Raw genomic sequence first — 27,131 nt, 5'->3', positions numbered from 1 at the left:
AGTGTATTTTGTGAAAGTGAGGACAGCCATTTGCGCTGTGGTGGTGCAAATATACAGTGTTCCACATACAATGGTACAGGAAAAGAAAAAACATCCGCACAACGTGGGGCTCGAACCCACGACCCTGCGATTAAGAGTCTCATGCTTTACCGACTGAGCTAGCCAGGCTTATTTGAGAATGTATGGAGGTGATGGCAAGGCAAGACATCCTGACACTCCTGCTTTGTTTCATACACTAAAGTACACGAGTAAGTGTAAAATTAAGTATCTGTGGAGCATTGGTGGTTCAGTGATAGAATTCTCGCCTGCCATGCGGGAGGTCTGGGTTCGATTCCCGGCCAATGCAGTCCTGAGTTTTTGCTGATATGGCAGTGCATTTTGTGAAAGTGAGAACAGCCATTTGCGCTGTGGTGGTGCAAGTTGACAGTGTTCCACATACAATGGTACAGGAAAAGAGAAAAAACATCCGCCCAATGTGGGGCTCGAACCCACAACCCTGAGATTAAGAGTCTCATGCTTTACCGACTGAGTTAGCAATGCTTGGTTACCGAGGCGTTGTGGTGATGGCAAGGCATCCTGACTCTCCTGCTTTGTTTTGTACACTAAAGTACATGAGTAAGTCTAAAATTAAGCATCTGTGGATCATTGGTGGTTCAGTGGTAGAAATCTAGCCGGCCACGTGGGAGGCCGGGTTCAATTCCCGGTCAATACATTCCTGAGTTTTTGCTGATAGGGCAGTGCATTTTGTGAAAGTGAGGACAGCCATTTGCGCTTTGGTGATGCAAGTATACACTGTTCCACATACAATGGTACAGGAAGAGAAAAAAACAACTGCCCAACATGGAGCTCAAATACATGACCCTAAGATTAATAGTCTTATGCTCTAGCGACTGTGCTAGTCGGGCTTGATTACGTAGGCTTGGAGGTGATGGCAAGGCAAGGCATCCTGACACTCCTGCTTTGTTTTATACACTAAAGTACATGAGTAAGTGTAAAATAAGGCATCTGTGGAGCATTGGTGGTTTAGTGGTAGAATTCTCGCCTGCCACGCGTGAGGCCCGGAATCGATTCCCGGCCAATGCAGTCTTGAGTTTTTCCTGATATGGCAGTGTATTTTGTGAAAGTGAGGACAGCCATTTGCGCTGTTGTGGTGCAAGTATACAGTGTTCCACATACAATGGTACAGGAAAAGAAAAAACATCCGCCCAACATGGGGCTCGAACCCACGACCCTGAGATTAAGAGTCTCATGCTCTACCAACTGAGCTAGCCAGGCTTGGTTGAGAATGTGTGGAGGTGATGGCAAGGCAAGGCATCCTGACACTCCTGCTTTGTTTCATACACTAAAGTACACGAGTAAGTGTAAAATTAAGTATCTGTGGAGCATTGGTGGTTCAGTGGTAGAATTCTCGCCTGCCACGCGGGAGGACCGGGTTCGATTCCCGGCCAATGCAGTCCTTAGTTTTTGCTGATATGGCAGTGCATTTTGTGAAAGTGAGGACAGCCATTTGCGCTGTGGTGGTGCAAGTTGACAGTGTTCCACATACAATGGTACAGGAAAAGAAAAAAAACATCCGCCCAATGTGGGGCTCGAACCCACAACCCTGAGATTTAGAGTCTAATGCTTTACCGACTGAGTTAGCAATGCTTGGTAACCGAGGCGTTGTGGTGATGGCAAGGCATCCTGACTCTCCTGCTTTGTTTTGTACACTAAAGTACATGAGTAAGTCTAAAATTAAGCATCTGTGGATCATTGGTGGTTCAGTGGTAGAAATCTAGCCGGCCACGTGGGAGGCCGGGTTCAATTCCCGGTCAATACATTCCTGAGTTTTTGCTGATAGGGCAGTGCATTTTGTGAAAGTGAGGACAGCCATTTGCGCTGTGGTGATGCAAGTATACACTGTTCCACATACAATGGTACAGGAAGAGAAAAAAACAACTGCCCAACATGGAGCTCAAATACATGACCCTAAGATTAATAGTCTTATGCTCTAGCAACTGTGCTAGTCGGGCTTGGTTACGTAGGCTTGGAGGTGATGGCAAGGCAAGGCATCTTGACACTCCTGCTTTGTTTTATACACTAAAGTACATGAGTAAGTGTAAATTTAGGCATCTGTGGAGCATTGGTGGTTCAGTGGTAGAATTCTCGCCTGCCACGCGTGAGGCCCGGAATCGATTCCCGGCCAATGCAGTCCTGAATTTTTGCTGATATGGCAGTGCATTTTGTGAAAGTGAGGACAGCCATTTGCGCTGTGGTGGTGCAAGTTGACAGTGTTCCACATACAATGGTACAGGAAAAGAAAAAAAACATCCGCCCAATGTGGGGCTCGAACCCACGACCCTGAGATTAAGAGTCGCATGCTTTACCGACTGAGTTAGCAGTGCTTGGTAACTGAGGAGTTGTGGTTATGGAAAGGGAAGGCATCCTGACTCTCCTGCTTTGATTTGTACACTAAAGTACATGAGTAAGTTTAAAAATAAGCATCTGTGGATCATTGGTGGTTCAGTGGTAGAAATATAGCCGGCCACGTGGGAGGCCGGGTTCAATTCCCGGTCAATACATTCCTGAGTTTTTGCTGATAGGGCAGTGCATTTTGTGAAAGTGAGGACAGCCATTTGCGCTGTGGTGATGCAAGTATACACTGTTCCACATACAATGGTACAGGAAGAGAAAAAAACAACTGCCCAACATGGAGCTCAAATACATGACCCTAAGATTAATAGTCTTATGCTCTAGCAACTGTGCTAGTCGGGCTTGGTTACGTAGGCTTGGAGGTGATGGCAAGGCAAGGCATCTTGACACTCCTGCTTTGTTTTATACACTAAAGTACATGAGTAAGTGTAAATTTAGGCATCTGTGGAGCATTGGTGGTTCAGTGGTAGAATTCTCGCCTGCCACGCGTGAGGCCCGGAATCGATTCCCGGCCAATGCAGTCCTGAATTTTTGCTGATATGGCAGTGCATTTTGTGAAAGTGAGGACAGCCATTTGCGTTGTGGTGGTGCAAATATACAGTGTTCCACATACAATGGTACAGGAAAAGAAAAAACATCCGCACAACGTGGGGCTCGAACCCACGACCCTGCGATTAAGAGTCTCATGCTTTACCGACTGAGCTAGCCAGGCTTATTTGAGAATGTATGGAGGTGATGGCAAGGCAAGACATCCTGACACTCCTGCTTTGTTTCATACACTAAAGTACACGAGTAAGTGTAAAATTAAGTATCTGTGGAGCATTGGTGGTTCAGTGATAGAATTCTCGCCTGCCATGCGGGAGGTCTGGGTTCGATTCCCGGCTAATGCAGTCCTGAGTTTTTGCTGATATGGCAGTGCATTTTGTGAAAGTGAGAACAGCCATTTGCGCTGTGGTGGTGCAAGTTGACAGTGTTCCACATACAATGGTACAGGAAAAGAAAAAAAACATCCGCCCAATGTGGGGCTCAAACCCACGACCCTGAGATTAAGAGTCTCATGCTTTACCGACTGAGTTAGCAATGCTTGGTAACCGAGGAGTTGTGGGGATGGAAAGGGAAGGCATCCTGACTCTCCTGCTTTGTTTTATACACTAAAGTACATGAGTAAGTGTAAAATTAGGCATCTGTGGAGCATTGGTGGTTCAGTGGTAGAATTCTCGCCTGCCACGCGTGAGGCCCGGAATCGATTCCCGGCCAATGCAGTCCTGAGTTTTTGCTGATATGGCAGTGTATTTTGTGAAAGTGAGGACAGCCATTTGCGCTGTGGTGGTGTATACAGTGTTCCACATACAATGGTACAGGAAAAGAGAAAACATCCGCCCAACGTGGGGCTCGAACCCACGACCCTGAGATTAAGAGTCTCATGCTCTACCGACTGAGCTAGCCAGGCTTGGTTGTGAATGTAAAGTACACGAGTAAGTGTAAAATTAAGTATCTGTGGAGCATTAGTGGTTCAGTGGTAGAATTCTCGCCTGCCACGCGGGAGGCCCGGGTTCGATTCCCGGCCAATGCAGTCCTGAGTTTTTGCTGATATGGCAGTGCATTTTGTAAAAGTGAGGACAGCCATTTGTGCTGTGGTGGGGCAAGTTGACAGTGTTCCACATACAATGGTACAGGAAAAGAGAAAAAACATCCGCCCAATGTGGGGCTCAAACCCACGACCCTGAGATTAAGAGTCTCTAGCTTTACCGACTGAGTTAGCAATGCTTGGTAACCGAGGAGTTGTGGTGATGGCAAGGCAAGGCATCCTGACTCTCCTGCTTTGTTTTGTACACTAAAGTACATGAGTAAGTCTAAAATTAAGCATCTGTGGATCATTGGTGGTTCAGTGGTAGAAATCTAGCCGGCCACGTGGGAGGCCGGGTTCAATTCCCGGTCAATACATTCCTGAGTTTTTGCTGATAGGGCAGTGCATTTTGTGAAAGTGAGGACAGCCATTTGCGCTGTGGTGATGCAAGTATACACTGTTCCACATACAATGGTACAGGAAGAGAAAAAAACAACTGCCCAACATGGAGCTCAAATACATGACCCTAAGATTAATAGTCTTATGCTCTAGCAACTGTGCTAGTCGGGCTTGGTTACGTAGGCTTGGAGGTGATGGCAAGGCAAGGCATCTTGACACTCCTGCTTTGTTTTATACACTAAAGTACATGAGTAAGTGTAAATTTAGGCATCTGTGGAGCATTGGTGGTTCAGTGGTAGAATTCTCGCCTGCCACGCGTGAGGCCCGGAATCGATTCCCGGCCAATGCAGTCCTGAATTTTTGCTGATATGGCAGTGTATTTTGTGAAAGTGAGGACAGCCATTTGCGCTGTGGTGGTGCAAATATACAGTGTTCCACATACAATGGTACAGGAAAAGAAAAAACATCCGCACAACGTGGGGCTCGAACCCACGACCCTGCGATTAAGAGTCTCATGCTTTACCGACTGAGCTAGCCAGGCTTATTTGAGAATGTATGGAGGTGATGGCAAGGCAAGACATCCTGACACTCCTGCTTTGTTTCATACACTAAAGTACACGAGTAAGTGTAAAATTAAGTATCTGTGGAGCATTGGTGGTTCAGTGATAGAATTCTCGCCTGCCATGCGGGAGGTCTGGGTTCGATTCCCGGCCAATGCAGTCCTGAGTTTTTGCTGATATGGCAGTGCATTTTGTGAAAGTGAGAACAGCCATTTGCGCTGTGGTGGTGCAAGTTGACAGTGTTCCACATACAATGGTACAGGAAAAGAAAAAAAACATCCGCCCAATGTGGGGCTCGAACCCACAACCCTGAGATTAAGAGTCTCATGCTTTACCGACTGAGTTAGCAATGCTTGGTTACCGAGGCGTTGTGGTGATGGCAAGGCATCCTGACTCTCCTGCTTTGTTTTGTACACTAAAGTACATGAGTAAGTCTAAAATTAAGCATCTGTGGATCATTGGTGGTTCAGTGGTAGAAATCTAGCCGGCCACGTGGGAGGCCGGGTTCAATTCCCGGTCAATACATTCCTGAGTTTTTGCTGATAGGGCAGTGCATTTTGTGAAAGTGAGGACAGCCATTTGCGCTGTGGTGATGCAAGTATACACTGTTCCACATACAATGGTACAGGAAGAGAAAAAAACAACTGCCCAACATGGAGCTCAAATACATGACCCTAAGATTAATAGTCTTATGCTCTAGCAACTGTGCTAGTCGGGCTTGGTTACGTAGGCTTGGAGGTGATGGCAAGGCAAGGCATCTTGACACTCCTGCTTTGTTTTATTCACTAAAGTACATGAGTAAGTGTAAATTTAGGCATCTGTGGAGCATTGGTGGTTCAGTGGTAGAATTCTCGCCTGCCACGCGTGAGGCCCGGAATCGATTCCCGGCCAATGCAGTCTTGAGTTTTTCCTGATATGGCAGTGTATTTTGTGAAAGTGAGGACAGCCATTTGCGCTGTTGTGGTGCAAGTATACAGTGTTCCACATACAATGGTACAGGAAAAGAAAAAACATCCGCCCAACATGGGGCTCGAACCCACGACCCTGAGATTAAGAGTCTCATGCTCTACCAACTGAGCTAGCCAGGCTTGGTTGAGAATGTGTGGAGGTGATGGCAAGGCAAGGCATCCTGACACTCCTGCTTTGTTTCATACACTAAAGTACACGAGTAAGTGTAAAATTAAGTATCTGTGGAGCATTGGTGGTTCAGTGGTAGAATTCTCGCCTGCCACGCGGGAGGACCGGGTTCGATTCCCGGCCAATGCAGTCCTTAGTTTTTGCTGATATGGCAGTGCATTTTGTGAAAGTGAGGACAGCCATTTGCGCTGTGGTGGTGCAAGTTGACAGTGTTCCACATACAATGGTACAGGAAAAGAAAAAAAACATCCGCCCAATGTGGGGCTCGAACCCACAACCCTGAGATTTAGAGTCTCATGCTTTACCGACTGAGTTAGCAATGCTTGGTAACCGAGGCGTTGTGGTGATGGCAAGGCATCCTGACTCTCCTGCTTTGTTTTGTACACTAAAGTACATGAGTAAGTCTAAAATTAAGCATCTGTGGATCATTGGTGGTTCAGTGGTAGAAATCTAGCCGGCCACGTGGGAGGCCGGGTTCAATTCCCGGTCAATACATTCCTGAGTTTTTGCTGATAGGGCAGTGCATTTTGTGAAAGTGAGGACAGCCATTTGCGCTGTGGTGATGCAAGTATACACTGTTCCACATACAATGGTACAGGAAGAGAAAAAAACAACTGCCCAACATGGAGCTCAAATACATGACCCTAAGATTAATAGTCTTATGCTCTAGCAACTGTGCTAGTCGGGCTTGGTTACGTAGGCTTGGAGGTGATGGCAAGGCAAGGCATCTTGACACTCCTGCTTTGTTTTATACACTAAAGTACATGAGTAAGTGTAAATTTAGGCATCTGTGGAGCATTGGTGGTTCAGTGGTAGAATTCTCGCCTGCCACGCGTGAGGCCCGGAATCGATTCCCGGCCAATGCAGTCCTGAATTTTTGCTGATATGGCAGTGCATTTTGTGAAAGTGAGGACAGCCATTTGCGCTGTGGTGGTGCAAGTTGACAGTGTTCCACATACAATGGTACAGGAAAAGAAAAAAAACATCCGCCCAATGTGGGGCTCGAACCCACGACCCTGAGATTAAGAGTCGCATGCTTTACCGACTGAGTTAGCAGTGCTTGGTAACTGAGGAGTTGTGGTTATGGAAAGGGAAGGCATCCTGACTCTCCTGCTTTGATTTGTACACTAAAGTACATGAGTAAGTTTAAAAATAAGCATCTGTGGATCATTGGTGGTTCAGTGGTAGAAATATAGCCGGCCACGTGGGAGGCCGGGTTCAATTCCCGGTCAATACATTCCTGAGTTTTTGCTGATAGGGCAGTGCATTTTGTGAAAGTGAGGACAGCCATTTGCGCTGTGGTGATGCAAGTATACACTGTTCCACATACAATGGTACAGGAAGAGAAAAAAACAACTGCCCAACATGGAGCTCAAATACATGACCCTAAGATTAATAGTCTTATGCTCTAGCAACTGTGCTAGTCGGGCTTGGTTACGTAGGCTTGGAGGTGATGGCAAGGCAAGGCATCTTGACACTCCTGCTTTGTTTTATACACTAAAGTACATGAGTAAGTGTAAATTTAGGCATCTGTGGAGCATTGGTGGTTCAGTGGTAGAATTCTCGCCTGCCACGCGTGAGGCCCGGAATCGATTCCCGGCCAATGCAGTCCTGAATTTTTGCTGATATGGCAGTGTATTTTGTGAAAGTGAGGACAGCCATTTGCGCTGTGGTGGTGCAAATATACAGTGTTCCACATACAATGGTACAGGAAAAGAAAAAACATCCGCACAACGTGGGGCTCGAACCCACGACCCTGCGATTAAGAGTCTCATGCTTTACCGACTGAGCTAGCCAGGCTTATTTGAGAATGTATGGAGGTGATGGCAAGGCAAGACATCCTGACACTCCTGCTTTGTTTCATACACTAAAGTACACGAGTAAGTGTAAAATTAAGTATCTGTGGAGCATTGGTGGTTCAGTGATAGAATTATCGCCTGCCATGCGGGAGGTCTGGGTTCGATTCCCGGCCAATGCAGTCCTGAGTTTTTGCTGATATGGCAGTGCATTTTGTGAAAGTGAGAACAGCCATTTGCGCTGTGGTGGTGCAAGTTGACAGTGTTCCACATACAATGGTACAGGAAAAGAAAAAAAACATCCGCCCAATGTGGGGCTCGAACCCACAACCCTGAGATTAAGAGTCTCATGCTTTACCGACTGAGTTAGCAATGCTTTGTTACCGAGGCGTTGTGGTGATGGCAAGGCATCCTGACTCTCCTGCTTTGTTTTGTACACTAAAGTACATGAGTAAGTCTAAAATTAAGCATCTGTGGATCATTGGTGGTTCAGTGGTAGAAATCTAGCCGGCCACGTGGGAGGCCGGGTTCAATTCCCGGTCAATACATTCCTGAGTTTTTGCTGATAGGGCAGTGCATTTTGTGAAAGTGAGGACAGCCATTTGCGCTTTGGTGATGCAAGTATACACTGTTCCACATACAACGGTACAGGAAGAGAAAAAAACAACTGCCCAACATGGAGCTCAAATACATGACCCTAAGATTAATAGTCTTATGCTCTAGCGACTGTGCTAGTCGGGCTTGATTACGTAGGCTTGGAGGTGATGGCAAGGCAAGGCATCCTGACACTCCTGCTTTGTTTTATACACTAAAGTACATGAGTAAGTGTAAAATAAGGCATCTGTGGAGCATTGGTGGTTCAGTGGTAGAATTCTCACCTGCCACGCGTGAGGCCCGGAATCGATTCCCGGCCAATGCAGTCTTGAGTTTTTCCTGATATGGCAGTGTATTTTGTGAAAGTGAGGACAGCCATTTGCGCTGTGGTGGTGCAAGTTGACAGTGTTCCACATACAATGGTACAGGAAAAGAAAAAACATCCGCCCAACGTGGGGCTCGAACCCACGACCCTGAGATTAAGAGTCTCATGCTCTACCAACTGAGCTAGCCAGGCTTGGTTGAGAATGTGTGGAGGTGATGGCAAGGCAAGGCATCCTGACACTCCTGCTTTGTTTCATACACTAAAGTACATGAGTAAGTGTAAAATTAAGTATCTGTGGAGCATTGGTGGTTCAGTGGTAGAATTCTCGCCTGCCACGCGGGAGGACCGGGTTCGATTCCCGGCCAATGCAGTCCTTAGTTTTTGCTGATATGGCAGTGCATTTTGTGAAAGTGAGGACAGCCATTTGCGCTGTGGTGGTGCAAGTTGACAGTGTTCCACATACAATGGTACAGGAAAAGAAAAAAAACATCCGCCCAATGTGGGGCTCGAACCCACAACCCTGAGATTAAGAGTCTCATGCTTTACCGACTGAGTTAGCAATGCTTGGTAACCGAGGCGTTTTGGTGATGGCAAGGCATCCTGACTCTCCTGCTTTGTTTTGTACACTAAAGTACATGAGTAAGTCTAAAATTAAGCATCTGTGGATCATTGGTGGTTCAGTGGTAGAAATCTAGCCGGCCACGTGGGAGGCCGGGTTCAATTCCCGGTCAATACATTCCTGAGTTTTTGCTGATAGGGCAGTGCATTTTGTGAAAGTGAGGACAGCCATTTGCGCTGTGGTGATGCAAGTATACACTGTTCCACATACAATGGTACAGGAAGAGAAAAAAACAACTGCCCAACATGGAGCTCAAATACATGACCCTAAGATTAATAGTCTTATGCTCTAGCAACTGTGCTAGTCGGGCTTGGTTACGTAGGCTTGGAGGTGATGGCAAGGCAAGGCATCTTGACACTCCTGCTTTGTTTTATACACTAAAGTACATGAGTAAGTGTAAATTTAGGCATCTGTGGAGCATTGGTGGTTCAGTGGTAGAATTCTCGCCTGCCACGCGTGAGGCCCGGAATCGATTCCCGGCCAATGCAGTCCTGAATTTTTGCTGATATGGCAGTGCATTTTGTGAAAGTGAGGACAGCCATTTGCGCTGTGGTGGTGCAAGTTGACAGTGTTCCACATACAATGGTACAGGAAAAGAAAAAAAACATCCGCCCAATGTGGGGCTCGAACCCACGACCCTGAGATTAAGAGTCGCATGCTTTACCGACTGAGTTAGCAATGCTTGGTAACCGAGGAGTTGTGGTTATGGAAAGGGAAGGCATCCTGACTCTCCTGCTTTGTTTTGTACACTAAAGTACATGAGTAAGTTTAAAAATAAGCATCTGTGGATCATTGGTGGTTCAGTGGTAGAAATATAGCCGGCCACGTGGGAGGCCGGGTTCAATTCCCGGTCAATACATTCCTGAGTTTTTGCTGATAGGGCAGTGCATTTTGTGAAAGTGAGGACAGCCATTTGCGCTGTGGTGATGCAAGTATACACTGTTCCACATACAATGGTACAGGAAGAGAAAAAAACAACTGCCCAACATGGAGCTCAAATACATGACCCTAAGATTAATAGTCTTATGCTCTAGCGACTGTGCTAGTCGGGCTAGGTTACGTAGGCTTGGAGGTGATGGCAAGGCAAGGCATCCTGACACTCCTGCTTTGTTTTATACACTAAAGTACATGAGTAAGTGTAAAATTAGGCATCTGTGGAGCATTGGTGGTTCAGTGGTAGAATTCTCGCCTGCCACGCGTGAGGCCCGGAATCGATTCCCGGCCAATGCAGTCCTGAGTTTTTGCTGATATGGCAGTGTATTTTGTGATAGTGAGGACAGCCATTTGCGCTGTGGTGGTGTATACAGTGTTCCACATACAATGGTACAGGAAAAGAAAAAACATCCGCCCAACGTGGGGCTCGAACCCACGACCCTGAGATTAAGAGTCTCATGCTCTACCGACTGAGCTAGCCAGGCTTGGTTGTGAATGTATGGAGGTGATGGCAAGGCAAGGCATCCTGACACTCCTGCTTTGTTTCATACACTAAAGTACACGAGTAAGTGTAAAATTAAGTATCTGTGGAGCATTGGTGGTTCAGTGGTAGAATTCTCGCCTGCCACGCGGGAGCCCCGTGTTCAATTCCCGGCCAATGCAGTCCTGAGTTTTTGCTGATATGGCAGTGCATTTTGTGAAAGTGAGGACAGCCATTTGTGCTGTGGTGGGGCAAGTTGATAGTGTTCCACATACAATGGTACAGGAAAAGAAAAAAAACATCCGCCCAATGTGGGGCTCGAACCCACGACCCTGAGATTAAGAGTCTCATGCTTTACCGACTGAGTTAGCAATGCTTGGTAACCGAGGAGTTGTGGTGATGGCAAGGCAAGGCATCCTGTCTCTCCTGCTTTGTTTTGTACACTAAAGTACATGAGTAAGTCTAAAATTAAGCATCTGTGGATCATTGGTGGTTCAGTGGTAGAAATCTAGCCGGCCACGTTGGAGGCCGGGTTCAATTTCCGGTCAATACATTCCTGAGTTTTTGCTGATAGGGCAATGCATTTTGTGAAAGTGAGGACAGCCATTTGCGCTGTTGTGGTGCAAGTATACAGTGTTCCACATACAATGGTACAGGAAAAGAAAAAACATCCGCCCAACGTGGGGCTCGAACCCACGACCCTGAGATTAAGAGTCTCATGCTCTACCAACTGAGCTAGCCAGGCTTGGTTGAAAATGTGTGGAGGTGATGGCAAGGCAAGGCATCCTGACACTCCTGCTTTGTTTCATACACTAAAGTACACGAGTAAGTGTAAAATTAAGTAGCTGTGGAGCATTGGTGGTTCAGTGGTAGAATTCTCGCCTGCCAAGCGGGAGGACCGGGTTCGATTCCCGGCCAATGCAGTCCTTAGTTTTTGCTGATATGGCAGTGCATTTTGTGAAAGTGAGGACAGCCATTTGCGCTGTGGTGGTGCAAGTTGACAGTGTTCCACATACAATGGTACAGGAAAAGAAAAAAAACATCCGCCCAATGTGGGGCTCGAACCCACAACCCTGAGATTAAGAGTCTCATGCTTTACCGACTGAGTTAGCAATGCTTGGTAACCGAGGCGTTGTGGTGATGGCAAGGCATCCTGACTCTCCTGCTTTGTTTTGTACACTAAAGTACATGAGTAAGTCTAAAATTAAGCATCTGTGGATCATTGGTGGTTCAGTGGTAGAAATCTAGCCGGCCACGTGGGAGGCCGGGTTCAATTCCCGGTCAATACATTCCTGAGTTTTTGCTGATAGGGCAGTGCATTTTGTGAAAGTGAGGACAGCCATTTGCGCTGTGGTGATGCAAGTATACACTGTTCCACATACAATGGTACAGGAAGAGAAAAAAACAACTGCCCAACATGGAGCTCAAATACATGACCCTAAGATTAATAGTCTTATGCTCTAGCAACTGTGCTAGTCGGGCTTGGTTACGTAGGCTTGGAGGTGATGGCAAGGCATCTTGACACTCCTGCTTTGTTTTATACACTAAAGTACATGAGTAAGTGTAAATTTAGGCATCTGTGGAGCATTGGTGGTTCAGTGGTAGAATTCTCGCCTGCCACGCGTGAGGCCCGGAATCGATTCCCGGCCAATGCAGTCCTGAATTTTTGCTGATATGGCAGTGCATTTTGTGAAAGTGAGGACAGCCATTTGCGCTGTGGTGGTGCAAGTTGACAGTGTTCCACATACAATGGTACAGGAAAAGAAAAAAAACATCCGCCCAATGTGGGGCTCGAACCCACGACCCTGAGATTAAGAGTCACATGCTTTACCAACTGAGTTAGCAATGCTTGGTAACCGAGGAGTTGTGGTTATGGAAAGGGAAGGCATCCTGACTCTCCTGCTTTGTTTTGTACACTAAAGTACATGAGTAAGTTTAAAAATAAGCATCTGTGGATCATTGGTGGTTCAGTGGTAGAAATATAGCCGGCCACGTGGGAGGCCGGGTTCAATTCCCGGTCAATACATTCCTGAGTTTTTGCTGATAGGGCAGTGCATTTTGTGAAAGTGAGGACAGCCATTTGCGCTGTGGTGATGCAAGTATACACTGTTCCACATACAATGGTACAGGAAGAGAAAAAAACAACTGCCCAACATGGAGCTCAAATACATGACCCTAAGATTAATAGTCTTATGCTCTAGCGACTGTGCTAGTCGGGCTTGGTTACTTAGGCTTGGAGGTGATGGCAAGGCAAGGCATCCTGACACTCCTGCTTTGTTTTATACACTAAAGTACATGAGTAAGTGTAAAATTAGGCATCTGTGGAGCATTGGTGGTTCAGTGGTAGAATTCTCGCCTGCCACGCGTGAGGCCCGGAATCGATTCCCGGCCAATGCAGTCCTGAGTTTTTGCTGATATGGCAGTGTATTTTGTGAAAGTGATGACAGCCATTTGCGCTGTGGTGGTGTATACAGTGTTCCACATACAATGGTACAGGAAAAGAAAAAACATCCGCCCAACGTGGGGCTCGAACCCACGACCCTGAGATTAAGAGTCTCATGCTCTACCGACTGAGCTAGCCAGGCTTGGTTGTGAATGTATGGAGGTGATGGCAAGGCAAGGCATCCTGACACTCCTGCTTTGTTTCATACACTAAAGTACACGAGTAAGTGTAAAATTAAGTATCTGTGGAGCATTGGTGGTTCAGTGGTAGAATTCTCGCCTGCCACGCGGGAGCCCCGTGTTCAATTCCCGGCCAATGCAGTCCTGAGTTTTTGCTGATATGGCAGTGCATTTTGTGAAAGTGAGGACAGCCATTTGTGCTGTGGTGGGGCAAGTTGATAGTGTTCCACATACAATGGTACAGGAAAAGAAAAAAAACATCCGCCCAATGTGGGGCTCGAACCCACGACCCTGAGATTAAGAGTCTCATGCTTTACCGACTGAGTTAGCAATGCTTGGTAACCGAGGAGTTGTGGTGATGGCAAGGCAAGGCATCCTGACTCTCCTGCTTTGTTTTGTACACTAAAGTACATGAGTAAGTCTAAAATTAAGCATCTGTGGATCATTGGTGGTTCAGTGGTAGAAATCTAGCCGGCCACGTGGGAGGCCGGGTTCAATTTCCGGTCAATACATTCCTGAGTTTTTGCTGATAGGGCAGTGCATTTTGTGAAAGTGAGGACAGCCATTTGCGCTGTGGTGATGCAAGTATACACTGTTCCACATACAATGGTACAGGAAGAGAAAAAAACAACTGCCCAACATGGAGCTCAAATACATGACCCTAAGATTAATAGTCTTATGCTCTAGCGACTGTGCTAGTCGGGCTTGGTTACTTAGGCTTGGAGGTGATGGCAAGGCAAGGCATCCTGACACTCCTGCTTTGTTTTATACACTAAAGTACATGAGTAAGTGTAAAATTAGGCATCTGTGGAGCATTGGTGGTTCAGTGGTAGAATTCTCGCCTGCCACGCGTGAGGCCCGGAATCGATTCCCGGCCAATGCAGTCCTGAGTTTTTGCTGATATGGCAGTGTATTTTGTGAAAGTGATGACAGCCATTTGCGCTGTGGTGGTGTATACAGTGTTCCACATACAATGGTACAGGAAAAGAAAAAACATCCGCCAAACGTGGGGCTCGAACCCACGACCCTGAGATTAAGAGTCTCATGCTCTACCGACTGAGCTAGCCAGGCTTGGTTGTGAATGTATGGAGGTGATGGCAAGGCAAGGCATCCTGACACTCCTGCTTTGTTTCATACACTAAAGTACACGAGTAAGTGTAAAATTAAGTATCTGTGGAGCATTGGTGGTTCGGTGGTAGAATTCTCGCCTGCCACGCGGGAGCCCCGTGTTCAATTCCCGGCCAATGCAGTTCTGAGTTTTTGCTGATATGGCAGTGCATTTTGTGAAAGTGAGGACAGCCATTTGTGCTGTGGTGGGGCAAGTTGATAGTGTTCCACATACAATGGTACAGGAAAAGAAAAAAAACATCCGCCCAATGTGGGGCTCGAACCCACGACCCTGAGATTAAGAGTCTCATGCTTTACCGACTGAGTTAGCAATGCTTGGTAACCGAGGAGTTGTGGTGATGGCAAGGCAAGGCATCCTGACTCTCCTGCTTTGTTTTGTACACTAAAGTACATGAGTAAGTCTAAAATTAAGCATCTGTGGATCATTGGTGGTTCAGTGGTAGAAATCTAGCCGGCCACGTGGGAGGCCGGGTTCAATTTCTGGTCAATACATTCCTGAGTTTTTGCTGATAGGGCAGTGCATTTTGAGAAAGTGAGGACAGCCATTTGCGCTGTGGTGATGCAAGTATACACTGTTCCACATACAATGGTACAGGAAGAGAAAAAAACAACTGCCCAACATGGAGCTCAAATACATGACCCTAAGATTAATAGTCTTATGCTCTAGCGACTGTGCTAGTCGGGCTTGGTTACTTAGGCTTGGAGGTGATGGCAAGGCAAGGCATCCTGACACTCCTGCTTTGTTTTATACACTAAAGTACATGAGTAAGTGTAAAATTAGGCATCTGTGGAGCATTGGTGGTTCAGTGGTAGAATTCTCGCCTGCCACGCGTGAGGCCCGGAATCGATTCCCGGCCAATGCAGTCCTGAGTTTTTGCTGATATGGCAGTGTATTTTGTGAAAGTGAGGACAGCCATTTGCGCGGTGGTGGTGCAAGTATACAGTGTTCCACATACAATGGTACAGGAAAAGAAAAAACATCCGCCCAACGTGGGGCTCGAACTCACGACCCTGAGATTAAGAGTCTCATGCTCTACCGACTGAGCTAGCCAGGCTTGGTTGAGAATGTATGGAGGTGATGGCAAGGCAAGGCATCCTGACACTCCTGCTTTGTTTCATACACTAAAGTACACGAGTAAGTGTAAACTTATGCATCTGTGGAGCATTAGTGGTTCAGTGGTAGAATTCTCGCCTGCCACGCGGGAGGCTCGGGTTCGATTCCCGGCCAATGCAGTCCTGAGTTTTTGCTGATATGGCAGTGCATTTTGTAAAAGTGAGGACAGCCATTTGTGCTGTGGTGGGGCAAGTTGACAGTGTTCCACATACAATGGTACAGGAAAAGAAAAAAAACATCCGCCCAATGTGGGGCTCAAACCCACGACCCTGAGATTAAGAGTCTCTAGCTTTACCGACTGAGTTAGCAATGCTTGGTAACCGAGGAGTTGTGGTGATGGCAAGGCAAGGCATCCTGACTCTCCTGCTTTGTTTTGTACACTAAAGTACATGAGTAAGTCTAAAATTAAGCATCTGTGGATCATTGGTGGTTCAGTGGTAGAAATCTAGCCGGCCACGTGGGAGGCCGGGTTCAATTCCCGGTCAATACATTCCTGAGTTTTTGCTGATAGGGCAGTGCATTTTGTGAAAGTGAGGACAGCCATTTGCGCTGTGGTGATGCAAGTATACACTGTTCCACATACAATGGTACAGGAAGAGAAAAAAACAACTGCCCAACATGGAGCTCAAATACATGACCCTAAGATTAATAGTCTTATGCTCTAGCAACTGTGCTAGTCGGGCTTGGTTACGTAGGCTTGGAGGTGATGGCAAGGCAAGGCATCTTGACACTCCTGCTTTGTTTTATACACTAAAGTACATGAGTAAGTGTAAATTTAGGCATCTGTGGAGCATTGGTGGTTCAGTGGTAGAATTCTCGCCTGCCACGCGTGAGGCCCGGAATCGATTCCCGGCAAATGCAGTCCTGAATTTTTGCTGATATGGCAGTGTATTTTGTGAAAGTGAGGACAGCCATTTGCGCTGTGGTGGTGCAAGTATACAGTGTTCCACATACAATGGTACAGGAAAAGAAAAAACATCCGCACAACGTGGGGCTCGAACCCACGACCCTGCGATTAAGAGTCTCATGCTTTACCAACTGAGCTAGCCAGGCTTATTTGAGAATGTATGGAGGTGATGGCAAGGCAAGACATCCTGACACTCCTGCTTTGTTTCATACACTAAAGTACACGAGTAAGTGTAAAATTAAGTATCTGTGGAGCATTGGTGGTTCAGTGATAGAATTCTCGCCTGCCATGCGGGAGGTCTGGGTTCGATTCCCGGCCAATGCAGTCCTGAGTTTTTGCTGATATGGCAGTGCATTTTGTGAAAGTGAGAACAGCCATTTGCGCTGTGGTGGTGCAAGTTGACAGTGTTCCACATACAATGGTACAGGAAAAGAAAAAAAACATCCGCCCAATGTGGGGCTCGAACCCACAACCCTGAGATTAAGAGTCTAATGCTTTACCGACTGAGTTAGCAATGCTTGGTAACCGAGGCGTTGTGGTGATGGCAAGGCATCCTGACTCTCCTTCTTTGTTTTGTACACTAAAGTACATGAGTAAGTCTAAAATTAAGCATCTGTGGATCATTGGTGGTTCAGTGGAAGAAATCTAGCCGGCCACGTGGGAGGCCGGGTTCAATTCCCGATCAATACATTCCTGAGTTTTTGCTGATAGGGCAGTGCATTTTGTGAAAGTGAGGACAGCCATTTGCGCTTTGGTGATGCAAGTATACACTGTTCCACATACAATGGTACAGGAAGAGAAAAAAACAACTGCCCAACATGGAGCTCAAATACATGACCCTAAGATTAATAGTCTTATGCTCTAGCGACTGTGCTAGTCGGGCTTGATTACGTAGGCTTGGAGGTGATGGCAAGGCAAGGCATCCTGACACTCCTGCTTTGTTTTATACACTAAAGTACATGAGTAAGTGTAAAATAAGGCATCTGTGGAGCAATGGTGGTTCAGTGGTAGAATTCTCGCCTGCCACGCGTGAGGCCCGGAATCGATTCCCGGCCAATGCAGTCTTGAGGTTTTTCCTGATATGGCAGTGTATTTTGTGAAAGTGAGGACAGCCATTTGCGCTGTTGTGGTGCAAGTATACAGTGTTCCACATACAATGGTACAGGAATAGAAAAAACATCCGCACAACGTGGGGCTCGAACCCACGACCCTGCGATTAAGAGTCTCATGCTTTACCGACTGAGCTAGCCAGGCTTATTTGAGAATGTATGGAGGTGATGGCAAGGCAAGACATCCTGACACTCCTGCTTTGTTTCATACACTAAAGTACACGAGTAAGTGTAAAATTAAGTATCTGTGGAGCATTGGTGGTTCAGTGATAGAATTCTCGCCTGCCATGCGGGAGGTCTGGGTTCGATTCCCGGCCAATGCAGTCCTGAGTTTATGCTGATATGGCAGTGCATTTTGTGAAAGTGAGAACAGCCATTTGCGCTGTGGTGGTGCAAGTTGACAGTGTTCCACATACAATGGTACAGGAAAAGAAAAAAAACATCCGCCCAATGTGGGGCTCAAACCCACAACCCTGAGATTAAGAGTCTCATGCTTTACCGACTGAGTTAGCAATGCTTGGTAACCGAGGCGTTGTGGTGATGGCAAGGCATCCTGACTCTCCTGCTTTGTTTTGTACACTAAAGTACATGAGTAAGTCTAAAATTAAGCATCTGTGGATCATTGGTGGTTCAGTGGTAGAAATCTAGCCGGCCACGTGGGAGGCCGGGTTCAATTCCCGGTCAATACATTCCTGAGTTTTTGCTGATAGGGCAGTGCATTTTGTGAAAGTGAGGACAGCCATTTGCGCTTTGGTGATGCAAGTATACACTGTTCCACATACAATGGTACAGGAAGAGAAAAAAACAACTGCCCAACATGGAGCTCAAATACATGACCCTAAGATTAATAGTCTTATGCTCTAGCGACTGTGCTAGTCGGGCTTGATTACGTAGGCTTGGAGGTGATGGCAAGGCAAGGCATCCTGACACTCCTGCTTTGTTTTATACACTAAAGTACATGAGTAAGTGTAAAATAAGGCATCTGTGGAGCATTGGTGGTTCAGTGGTAGAATTCTCGCCTGCCACGCGTGAGGCCCGGAATCGATTCCCGGCCAATGCAGTCTTGAGTTTTTCCTGATATGGCAGTGTATTTTGTGAAAGTGAGGACAGCCATTTGCGCTGTTGTGGTGCAAGTATACAGTGTTCCACATACAATGGTACAGGAAAAGAAAAAACATCCGCCCAACGTGGGGCTCGAACCCACGACCCTGAGATTAAGAGTCTCATGCTTTACCGACTGAGCTAGCCAGGCTTGGTTGAGAATGTTTGGAGGTGATGGCAAGGCAAGGCATCCTGACACTCCTGCTTTGTTTCATACACTAAAGTACACGAGTAAGTGTAAAATTAAGTATCTGTGGAGCATTGGTGGTTCAGTGGTAGAATTCTCGCCTGCCACGCGGGAGGCCCGGAATCGATTCCCGGCCAATGCAGTCCTGAGTTTTTGCTGATATGGCAGTGCATTTTGTGAAAGTGAGGACAGCCATTTGCGCTGTGGTGGTGCAAGTTGACAGTGTTCCACATACAATGGTACAGGAAAAGAAAAAAAACATCCGCCCAATGTGGGGCTCGAACCCACGACCCTGAGATTAAGAGTCTCATGCTTTACCGACTGAGTTAGCAATGCTTGGTAACCGAGGAGTTGTGGTGATGGCAAGGCAAGGCATCCTGACTCTCCTGCTTTGTTTTGTACACTAAAGTACATGAGTAAGTCTAAAATTAAGCATCTGTGGATCATTGGTGGTTCAGTGGTAGAAATCTAGCCGGCCACGTGGGAGGCCGGGTTCAATTTCCGGTCAATACATTCCTGAGTTTTTGCTGATAGGGCAGTGCATTTTGTGAAAGTGAGGACAGCCATTTGCGCTGTGGTGATGCAAGTATACACTGTTCCACATACAATGGTACAGGAAGAGAAAAAAACAACTGCCCAACATGGAGCTCAAATACATGACCCTAAGATTAATAGTCTTATGCTCTAGCGACTGTGCTAGTCGGGCTTGGTTACTTAGGCTTGGAGGTGATGGCAAGGCAAGGCATCCTGACACTCCTGCTTTGTGTTATACACTAAAGTACATGAGTAAGTGTAAAATTAGGCATCTGTGGAGCATTGGTGGTTCAGTGGTAGAATTCTCGCCTGCCACGCGTGAGGCCCGGAATCGATTCCCGGCCAATGCAGTCCTGAGTTTTTGCTGATATGGCAGTGTATTTTGTGAAAGTGAGGACAGCCATTTGCGCTGTGGTGGTGTATACAGTGTTCCACATACAATGGTACAGGAAAAGAAAAAACATCCGCCAAACGTGGGGTTCGAACCCACGACCCTGAGATTAAGAGTCTCATGCTCTACCGACTGAGCTAGCCAGGCTTGGTTGTGAATGTATGGAGGTGATGGCAAGGCAAGGCATCCTGACACTCCTGCTTTGTTTCATACACTAAAGTACACGAGTAAGTGTAAAATTAAGTATCTGTGGAGCATTGGTGGTTCGGTGGTAGAATTCTCGCCTGCCACGCGGGAGCCCCGTGTTCAATTCCCGGCCAATGCAGTCCTGAGTTTTGCTGATATGGCAGTGCATTTTGTGAAAGTGAGGACAGCCATTTGTGCTGTGGTGGGGCAAGTTGATAGTGTTCCACATACAATGGTACAGGAAAAGAAAAAAAACATCCGCCCAATGTGGGGCTCGAACCCACGACCCTGAGATTAAGAGTCTCATGCTTTACCGACTGAGTTAGCAATGCTTGGTAACCGAGGAGTTGTGGTGATGGCAAGGCAAGGCATCCTGACTCTCCTGCTTTGTTTTGTACACTAAAGTACATGAGTAAGTCTAAAATTAAGCATCTGTGGATCATTGGTGGTTCAGTGGTAGAAATCTAGCCGGCCACGTGGGAGGCCGGGTTCAATTTCTGGTCAATACATTCCTGAGTTTTTGCTGATAGGGCAGTGCATTTTGAGAAAGTGAGGACAGCCATTTGCGCTGTGGTGATGCAAGTATACACTGTTCCACATACAATGGTACAGGAAGAGAAAAAAACAACTGCCCAACATGGAGCTCAAATACATGACCCTAAGATTAATAGTCTTATGCTCTAGCGACTGTGCTAGTCGGGCTTGGTTACTTAGGCTTGGAGGTGATGGCAAGGCAAGGCATCCTGACACTCCTGCTTTGTTTTATACACTAAAGTACATGAGTAAGTGTAAAATTAGGCATCTGTGGAGCATTGGTGGTTCAGTGGTAGAATTCTCGCCTGCCACGCGTGAGGCCCGGAATCGATTCCCGGCCAATGCAGTCCTGAGTTTTTGCTGATATGGCAGTGTATTTTGTGAAAGTGAGGACAGCCATTTGCGCGGTGGTGGTGCAAGTATACAGTGTTCCACATACAATGGTACAGGAAAAGAAAAAACATCCGCCCAACGTGGGGCTCGAACTCACGACCCTGAGATTAAGACTCTCATGCTCTACCGACTGAGCTAGCCAGGCTTGGTTGAGAATGTATGGAGGTGATGGCAAGGCAAGGCATCCTGACACTCCTGCTTTGTTTCATACACTAAAGTACACGAGTAAGTGTAAACTTATGCATCTGTGGAGCATTAGTGGTTCAGTGGTAGAATTCTCGCCTGCCACGCGGGAGGCTCGGGTTCGATTCCCGGCCAATGCAGTCCTGAGTTTTTGCTGATATGGCAGTGCATTTTGTAAAAGTGAGGACAGCCATTTGTGCTGTGGTGGGGCAAGTTGACAGTGTTCCACATACAATGGTACAGGAAAAGAAAAAAAACATCCGCCCAATGTGGGGCTCAAACCCACGACCCTGAGATTAAGAGTCTCTAGCTTTACCGACTGAGTTAGCAATGCTTGGTAACCGAGGAGTTGTGGTGATGGCAAGGCAAGGCATCCTGACTCTCCTGCTTTGTTTTGTACACTAAAGTACATGAGTAAGTCTAAAATTAAGCATCTGTGGATCATTGGTGGTTCAGTGGTAGAAATCTAGCCGGCCACGTGGGAGGCCGGGTTCAATTCCCGGTCAATACATTCCTGAGTTTTTGCTGATAGGGCAGTGCATTTTGTGAAAGTGAGGACAGCCATTTGCGCTGTGGTGATGCAAGTATACACTGTTCCACATACAATGGTACAGGAAGAGAAAAAAACAACTGCCCAACATGGAGCTCAAATACATGACCCTAAGATTAATAGTCTTATGCTCTAGCAACTGTGCTAGTCGGGCTTGGTTACGTAGGCTTGGAGGTGATGGCAAGGCAAGGCATCTTGACACTCCTGCTTTGTTTTATACACTAAAGTACATGAGTAAGTGTAAATTTAGGCATCTGTGGAGCATTGGTGGTTCAGTGGTAGAATTCTCGCCTGCCACGCGTGAGGCCCGGAATCGATTCCCGGCAAATGCAGTCCTGAATTTTTGCTGATATGGCAGTGTATTTTGTGAAAGTGAGGACAGCCATTTGCGCTGTGGTGGTGCAAGTATACAGTGTTCCACATACAATGGTACAGGAAAAGAAAAAACATCCGCACAACGTGGGGCTCGAACCCACGACCCTGCGATTAAGAGTCTCATGCTTTACCAACTGAGCTAGCCAGGCTTATTTGAGAATGTATGGAGGTGATGGCAAGGCAAGACATCCTGACACTCCTGCTTTGTTTCATACACTAAAGTACACGAGTAAGTGTAAAATTAAGTATCTGTGGAGCATTGGTGGTTCAGTGATAGAATTCTCGCCTGCCATGCGGGAGGTCTGGGTTCGATTCCCGGCCAATGCAGTCCTGAGTTTTTGCTGATATGGCAGTGCATTTTGTGAAAGTGAGAACAGCCATTTGCGCTGTGGTGGTGCAAGTTGACAGTGTTCCACATACAATGGTACAGGAAAAGAAAAAAAACATCCGCCCAATGTGGGGCTCGAACCCACAACCCTGAGATTAAGAGTCTAATGCTTTACCGACTGAGTTAGCAATGCTTGGTAACCGAGGCGTTGTGGTGATGGCAAGGCATCCTGACTCTCCTGCTTTGTTTTGTACACTAAAGTACATGAGTAAGTCTAAAATTAAGCATCTGTGGATCATTGGTGGTTCAGTGGAAGAAATCTAGCCGGCCACGTGGGAGGCCGGGTTCAATTCCCGGTCAATACATTCCTGAGTTTTTGCTGATAGGGCAGTGCATTTTGTGAAAGTGAGGACAGCCATTTGCGCTTTGGTGATGCAAGTATACACTGTTCCACATACAATGGTACAGGAAGAGAAAAAAACAACTGCCCAACATGGAGCTCAAATACATGACCCTAAGATTAATAGTCTTATGCTCTAGCGACTGTGATAGTCGGGCTTGATTACGTAGGCTTGGAGGTGATGGCAAGGCAAGGCATCCTGACACTGCTGCTTTGTTTTATACACTAAAGTACATGAGTAAGTGTAAAATAAGGCATCTGTGGAGCATTGGTGGTTCAGTGGTAGAATTCTCGCCTGCCACGTGTGAGGCCCGGAATCGATTCCCGGCCAATGCAGTCTTGAGTTTTTCCTGATATGGCAGTGTATTTTGTGAAAGTGAGGACAGCCATTTGCGCTGTTGTGGTGCAAGTATACAGTGTTCCACATACAATGGTACAGGAATAGAAAAAACATCCGCACAACGTGGGGCTCGAACCCACGACCCTGCGATTAAGAGTCTCATGCTTTACCGACTGAGCTAGCCAGGCTTATTTGAGAATGTATGGAGGTGATGGCAAGGCAAGACATCCTGACACTCCTGCTTTGTTTCATACACTAAAGTACACGAGTAAGTGTAAAATTAAGTATCTGTGGAGCATTGGTGGTTCAGTGATAGAATTCTCGCCTGCCATGCGGGAGGTCTGGGTTCGATTCCCGGCCAATGCAGTCCTGAGTTTATGCTGATATGGCAGTGCATTTTGTGAAAGTGAGAACAGCCATTTGCGCTGTGGTGGTGCAAGTTGACAGTGTTCCACATACAATGGTACAGGAAAAGAAAAAAAACATCCGCCCAATGTGGGGCTCAAACCCACAACCCTGAGATTAAGAGTCTCATGCTTTACCGACTGAGTTAGCAATGCTTGGTAACCGAGGCGTTGTGGTGATGGCAAGGCATCCCTACTCTCCTGCTTTGTTTTGTACACTAAAGTACATGAGTAAGTCTAAAATTAAGCATCTGTGGATCATTGGTGGTTCAGTGGTAGAAATCTAGCCGGCCACGTGGGAGGCCGGGTTCAATTCCCGGTCAATACATTCCTGAGTTTTTGCTGATAGGGCAGTGCATTTTGTGAAAGTGAGGACAGCCATTTGCGCTTTGGTGATGCAAGTATACACTGTTCCACATACAATGGTACAGGAAGAGAAAAAAACAACTGCCCAACATGGAGCTCAAATACATGACCCTAAGATTAATAGTCTTATGCTCTAGCGACTGTGCTAGTCGGGCTTGATTACGTAGGCTTGGAGGTGATGGCAAGGCAAGGCATCCTGACACTCCTGCTTTGTTTTATACACTAAAGTACATGAGTAAGTGTAAAATAAGGCATCTGTGGAGCATTGGTGGTTCAGTGGTAGAATTCTCGCCTGCCACGCGTGAGGCCCGGAATCGATTCCCGGCCAATGCAGTCTTGAGTTTTTCCTGATATGGCAGTGTATTTTGTGAAAGTGAGGACAGCCATTTGCGCTGTTGTGGTGCAAGTATACAGTGTTCCACATACAATGGTACAGGAAAAGAAAAAACATCCGCCTAACGTGGGGCTCGAACCCACGACCCTGAGATTAAGAGTCTCATGCTCTACCGACTGAGCTAGCCAGGCTTGGTTGAGAATGTATGGAGGTGATGGCAAGGCAAGGCATCCTGACACTCCTGCTTTGTTTCATACACTAAAGTACACGAGTAAGTGTAAAATTAAGTATCTGTGGAGCATTGGTGGTTCAGTGGTAGAATTCTCGCCTGCCACGCGGGAGGCCCGGGTTCGATTCCCGGCCAATGCAGTCCTGAGTTTTTGCTGATATGGCAGTGCATTTTGTGAAAGTGAGGACAGCCATTTGCGCTGTGGTGGTGCAAGTTGACAGTGTTCCACATACAATGGTACAGGAAAAGAAAAAAAACATCCGCCCAATGTGGGGCTCGAACCCACGACCCTGAGATTAAGAGTCTCATGCTTTACCGACTGAGTTAGCAATGCTTGGTAACCGAGGAGTTGTGGTGATGGCAAGGCAAGGCATCCTGACTCTCCTGCTTTGTTTTGTACACTAAAGTACATGAGTAAGTCTAAAATTAAGCATCTGTGGATCATTGGTGGTTCAGTGGTAGAAATCTAGCCGGCCACGTGGGAGGCCGGGTTCAATTTCCGGTCAATACATTCCTGAGTTTTTGCTGATAGGGCAGTGCATTTTGTGAAAGTGAGGACAGCCATTTGCGCTGTGGTGATGCAAGTATACACTGTTCCACATACAATGGTACAGGAAGAGAAAAAAACAACTGCCCAACATGGAGCTCAAATACATGACCCTAAGATTAATAGTCTTATGCTCTAGCGACTGTGCTAGTCGGGCTTGGTTACTTAGGCTTGGAGGTGATGGCAAGGCAAGGCATCCTGACACTCCTGCTTTGTTTTATACACTAAAGTACATGAGTAAGTGTAAAATTAGGCATCTGTGGAGCATTGGTGGTTCAGTGGTAGAATTCTCGCCTGCCACGCGTGAGGCCCGGAATCGATTCCCGGCCAATGCAGTCCTGAGTTTTTGCTGATATGGCAGTGTATTTTGTGAAAGTGAGGACAGCCATTTGCGCTGTGGTGGTGTATACAGTGTTCCACATACAATGGTACAGGAAAAGAAAAAACATCCACCAAACGTGGGGCTCGAACCCACGACCCTGAGATTAAGAGTCTCATGCTCTACCGACTGAGCTAGCCAGGCTTGGTTGTGAATGTATGGAGGTGATGGCAAGGCAAGGCATCCTGACACTCCTGCTTTGTTTCATACACTAAAGTACACGAGTAAGTGTAAAATTAAGTATCTGTGGAGCATTGGTGGTTCGGTGGTAGAATTCTCGCCTGCCACGCGGGAGCCCCGTGTTCAATTCCCGGCCAATGCAGTCCTGAGTTTTTGCTGATATGGCAGTGCATTTTGTGAAAGTGAGGACAGCCATTTGTGCTGTGGTGGGGCAAGTTGATAGTGTTCCACATACAATGGTACAGGAAAAGAAAAAAAACATCCGCCCAATGTGGGGCTCGAACCCACGACCCTGAGATTAAGAGTCTCATGCTTTACCGACTGAGTTAGCAATGCTTGGTAACCGAGGAGTTGTGGTGATGGCAAGGCAAGGCATCCTGACTCTCCTGCTTTGTTTTGTACACTAAAGTACATGAGTAAGTCTAAAATTAAGCATCTGTGGATCATTGGTGGTTCAGTGGTAGAAATCTAGCCGGCCACGTGGGAGGCCGGGTTCAATTTCTGGTCAATACATTCCTGAGTTTTTGCTGATAGGGCAGTGCATTTTGAGAAAGTGAGGACAGCCATTTGCGCTGTGGTGATGCAAGTATACACTGTTCCACATACAATGGTACAGGAAGAGAAAAAAACAACTGCCCAACATGGAGCTCAAATACATGACCCTAAGATTAATAGTCTTATGCTCTAGCGACTGTGCTAGTCGGGCTTGGTTACTTAGGCTTGGAGGTGATGGCAAGGCAAGGCATCCTGACACTCCTGCTTTGTTTTATACACTAAAGTACATGAGTAAGTGTAAAATTAGGCATCTGTGGAGCATTGGTGGTTCAGTGGTAGAATTCTCGCCTGCCACGCGTGAGGCCCGGAATCGATTCCCGGCCAATGCAGTCCTGAGTTTTTGCTGATATGGCAGTGTATTTTGTGAAAGTGAGGACAGCCATTTGCGCGGTGGTGGTGCAAGTATACAGTGTTCCACATACAATGGTACAGGAAAAGAAAAAACATCCGCCCAACGTGGGACTCGAACTCACGACCCTGAGATTAAGACTCTCATGCTCTACCGACTGAGCTAGCCAGGCTTGGTTGAGAATGTATGGAGGTGATGGCAAGGCAAGGCATCCTGACACTCCTGCTTTGTTTCATACACTAAAGTACACGAGTAAGTGTAAACTTATGCATCTGTGGAGCATTAGTGGTTCAGTGGTAGAATTCTCGCCTGCCACGCGGGAGGCTCGGGTTCGATTCCCGGCCAATGCAGTCCTGAGTTTTTGCTGATATGGCAGTGCATTTTGTAAAAGTGAGGACAGCCATTTGTGCTGTGGTGGGGCAAGTTGACAGTGTTCCACATACAATGGTACAGGAAAAGAAAAAAAACATCCGCCCAATGTGGGGCTCAAACCCACGACCCTGAGATTAAGAGTCTCTAGCTTTACCGACTGAGTTAGCAATGCTTGGTAACCGAGGAGTTGTGGTGATGGCAAGGCAAGGCA

At 46.8% G+C, this 27,131-nt stretch overlaps 33 non-coding genes across 33 annotated transcripts; 19 read left to right on the top strand and 14 right to left on the bottom strand.

The window, feature by feature from the left end:
• Positions 1 to 275: 275 nt before the first annotated feature.
• Positions 276 to 346, top strand: TRNAG-GCC (transfer RNA glycine (anticodon GCC)). Its single transcript has one exon. It is a non-coding gene; the product is annotated as a tRNA-Gly (tRNA).
• An 856-nt stretch (positions 347 to 1,202) lies between these two features.
• Positions 1,203 to 1,275, bottom strand: TRNAK-CUU (transfer RNA lysine (anticodon CUU)). Its single transcript has one exon. It is a non-coding gene; the product is annotated as a tRNA-Lys (tRNA).
• A 107-nt stretch (positions 1,276 to 1,382) lies between these two features.
• TRNAG-GCC (transfer RNA glycine (anticodon GCC)) lies at positions 1,383 to 1,453 on the top strand. The gene has a single exon. It is a non-coding gene; the product is annotated as a tRNA-Gly (tRNA).
• Positions 1,454 to 3,231: 1,778 nt separating this feature from the next.
• TRNAG-GCC (transfer RNA glycine (anticodon GCC)) lies at positions 3,232 to 3,302 on the top strand. The gene has a single exon. It is a non-coding gene; the product is annotated as a tRNA-Gly (tRNA).
• Positions 3,303 to 3,789: 487 nt separating this feature from the next.
• TRNAK-CUU (transfer RNA lysine (anticodon CUU)) lies at positions 3,790 to 3,862 on the bottom strand. Its single transcript has one exon. It is a non-coding gene; the product is annotated as a tRNA-Lys (tRNA).
• Positions 3,863 to 3,914: 52 nt separating this feature from the next.
• TRNAG-GCC (transfer RNA glycine (anticodon GCC)) lies at positions 3,915 to 3,985 on the top strand. The gene has a single exon. It is a non-coding gene; the product is annotated as a tRNA-Gly (tRNA).
• Positions 3,986 to 5,026: 1,041 nt separating this feature from the next.
• On the top strand, positions 5,027 to 5,097 carry TRNAG-GCC (transfer RNA glycine (anticodon GCC)). Its single transcript has one exon. It is a non-coding gene; the product is annotated as a tRNA-Gly (tRNA).
• An 856-nt stretch (positions 5,098 to 5,953) lies between these two features.
• On the bottom strand, positions 5,954 to 6,026 carry TRNAK-CUU (transfer RNA lysine (anticodon CUU)). The gene has a single exon. It is a non-coding gene; the product is annotated as a tRNA-Lys (tRNA).
• Positions 6,027 to 6,133: 107 nt separating this feature from the next.
• Positions 6,134 to 6,204, top strand: TRNAG-GCC (transfer RNA glycine (anticodon GCC)). The gene has a single exon. It is a non-coding gene; the product is annotated as a tRNA-Gly (tRNA).
• A 2,705-nt stretch (positions 6,205 to 8,909) lies between these two features.
• TRNAK-CUU (transfer RNA lysine (anticodon CUU)) lies at positions 8,910 to 8,982 on the bottom strand. Its single transcript has one exon. It is a non-coding gene; the product is annotated as a tRNA-Lys (tRNA).
• A 107-nt stretch (positions 8,983 to 9,089) lies between these two features.
• TRNAG-GCC (transfer RNA glycine (anticodon GCC)) lies at positions 9,090 to 9,160 on the top strand. Its single transcript has one exon. It is a non-coding gene; the product is annotated as a tRNA-Gly (tRNA).
• Positions 9,161 to 10,754: 1,594 nt separating this feature from the next.
• Positions 10,755 to 10,827, bottom strand: TRNAK-CUU (transfer RNA lysine (anticodon CUU)). The gene has a single exon. It is a non-coding gene; the product is annotated as a tRNA-Lys (tRNA).
• A 107-nt stretch (positions 10,828 to 10,934) lies between these two features.
• On the top strand, positions 10,935 to 11,005 carry TRNAG-GCC (transfer RNA glycine (anticodon GCC)). The gene has a single exon. It is a non-coding gene; the product is annotated as a tRNA-Gly (tRNA).
• Positions 11,006 to 11,495: 490 nt separating this feature from the next.
• On the bottom strand, positions 11,496 to 11,568 carry TRNAK-CUU (transfer RNA lysine (anticodon CUU)). The gene has a single exon. It is a non-coding gene; the product is annotated as a tRNA-Lys (tRNA).
• A 107-nt stretch (positions 11,569 to 11,675) lies between these two features.
• Positions 11,676 to 11,746, top strand: TRNAG-GCC (transfer RNA glycine (anticodon GCC)). The gene has a single exon. It is a non-coding gene; the product is annotated as a tRNA-Gly (tRNA).
• Positions 11,747 to 13,335: 1,589 nt separating this feature from the next.
• On the bottom strand, positions 13,336 to 13,408 carry TRNAK-CUU (transfer RNA lysine (anticodon CUU)). Its single transcript has one exon. It is a non-coding gene; the product is annotated as a tRNA-Lys (tRNA).
• A 107-nt stretch (positions 13,409 to 13,515) lies between these two features.
• On the top strand, positions 13,516 to 13,586 carry TRNAG-GCC (transfer RNA glycine (anticodon GCC)). The gene has a single exon. It is a non-coding gene; the product is annotated as a tRNA-Gly (tRNA).
• An 857-nt stretch (positions 13,587 to 14,443) lies between these two features.
• TRNAK-CUU (transfer RNA lysine (anticodon CUU)) lies at positions 14,444 to 14,516 on the bottom strand. Its single transcript has one exon. It is a non-coding gene; the product is annotated as a tRNA-Lys (tRNA).
• Positions 14,517 to 15,555: 1,039 nt separating this feature from the next.
• TRNAK-CUU (transfer RNA lysine (anticodon CUU)) lies at positions 15,556 to 15,628 on the bottom strand. Its single transcript has one exon. It is a non-coding gene; the product is annotated as a tRNA-Lys (tRNA).
• A 107-nt stretch (positions 15,629 to 15,735) lies between these two features.
• On the top strand, positions 15,736 to 15,806 carry TRNAG-GCC (transfer RNA glycine (anticodon GCC)). The gene has a single exon. It is a non-coding gene; the product is annotated as a tRNA-Gly (tRNA).
• Positions 15,807 to 16,847: 1,041 nt separating this feature from the next.
• Positions 16,848 to 16,918, top strand: TRNAG-GCC (transfer RNA glycine (anticodon GCC)). The gene has a single exon. It is a non-coding gene; the product is annotated as a tRNA-Gly (tRNA).
• A 1,037-nt stretch (positions 16,919 to 17,955) lies between these two features.
• TRNAG-GCC (transfer RNA glycine (anticodon GCC)) lies at positions 17,956 to 18,026 on the top strand. The gene has a single exon. It is a non-coding gene; the product is annotated as a tRNA-Gly (tRNA).
• Positions 18,027 to 18,882: 856 nt separating this feature from the next.
• On the bottom strand, positions 18,883 to 18,955 carry TRNAK-CUU (transfer RNA lysine (anticodon CUU)). The gene has a single exon. It is a non-coding gene; the product is annotated as a tRNA-Lys (tRNA).
• A 107-nt stretch (positions 18,956 to 19,062) lies between these two features.
• Positions 19,063 to 19,133, top strand: TRNAG-GCC (transfer RNA glycine (anticodon GCC)). The gene has a single exon. It is a non-coding gene; the product is annotated as a tRNA-Gly (tRNA).
• An 857-nt stretch (positions 19,134 to 19,990) lies between these two features.
• TRNAK-CUU (transfer RNA lysine (anticodon CUU)) lies at positions 19,991 to 20,063 on the bottom strand. The gene has a single exon. It is a non-coding gene; the product is annotated as a tRNA-Lys (tRNA).
• A 1,218-nt stretch (positions 20,064 to 21,281) lies between these two features.
• Positions 21,282 to 21,352, top strand: TRNAG-GCC (transfer RNA glycine (anticodon GCC)). The gene has a single exon. It is a non-coding gene; the product is annotated as a tRNA-Gly (tRNA).
• A 1,041-nt stretch (positions 21,353 to 22,393) lies between these two features.
• TRNAG-GCC (transfer RNA glycine (anticodon GCC)) lies at positions 22,394 to 22,464 on the top strand. The gene has a single exon. It is a non-coding gene; the product is annotated as a tRNA-Gly (tRNA).
• Positions 22,465 to 23,500: 1,036 nt separating this feature from the next.
• Positions 23,501 to 23,571, top strand: TRNAG-GCC (transfer RNA glycine (anticodon GCC)). Its single transcript has one exon. It is a non-coding gene; the product is annotated as a tRNA-Gly (tRNA).
• An 856-nt stretch (positions 23,572 to 24,427) lies between these two features.
• Positions 24,428 to 24,500, bottom strand: TRNAK-CUU (transfer RNA lysine (anticodon CUU)). The gene has a single exon. It is a non-coding gene; the product is annotated as a tRNA-Lys (tRNA).
• Positions 24,501 to 24,607: 107 nt separating this feature from the next.
• Positions 24,608 to 24,678, top strand: TRNAG-GCC (transfer RNA glycine (anticodon GCC)). Its single transcript has one exon. It is a non-coding gene; the product is annotated as a tRNA-Gly (tRNA).
• An 857-nt stretch (positions 24,679 to 25,535) lies between these two features.
• TRNAK-CUU (transfer RNA lysine (anticodon CUU)) lies at positions 25,536 to 25,608 on the bottom strand. Its single transcript has one exon. It is a non-coding gene; the product is annotated as a tRNA-Lys (tRNA).
• Positions 25,609 to 26,647: 1,039 nt separating this feature from the next.
• TRNAK-CUU (transfer RNA lysine (anticodon CUU)) lies at positions 26,648 to 26,720 on the bottom strand. Its single transcript has one exon. It is a non-coding gene; the product is annotated as a tRNA-Lys (tRNA).
• Positions 26,721 to 26,827: 107 nt separating this feature from the next.
• TRNAG-GCC (transfer RNA glycine (anticodon GCC)) lies at positions 26,828 to 26,898 on the top strand. Its single transcript has one exon. It is a non-coding gene; the product is annotated as a tRNA-Gly (tRNA).
• The last annotated feature ends 233 nt before the right edge of the window (positions 26,899 to 27,131 follow it).

This window comes from Pseudophryne corroboree, chromosome 3 (genome assembly GCF_028390025.1).
Source record: "Pseudophryne corroboree isolate aPseCor3 chromosome 3, aPseCor3.hap2, whole genome shotgun sequence".
Taxonomy (NCBI): domain Eukaryota; kingdom Metazoa; phylum Chordata; class Amphibia; order Anura; family Myobatrachidae; genus Pseudophryne; species Pseudophryne corroboree.
Note: the sequence above shows the minus strand (reverse complement) of the source record. Positions and strands in the feature narration are given on the sequence as shown.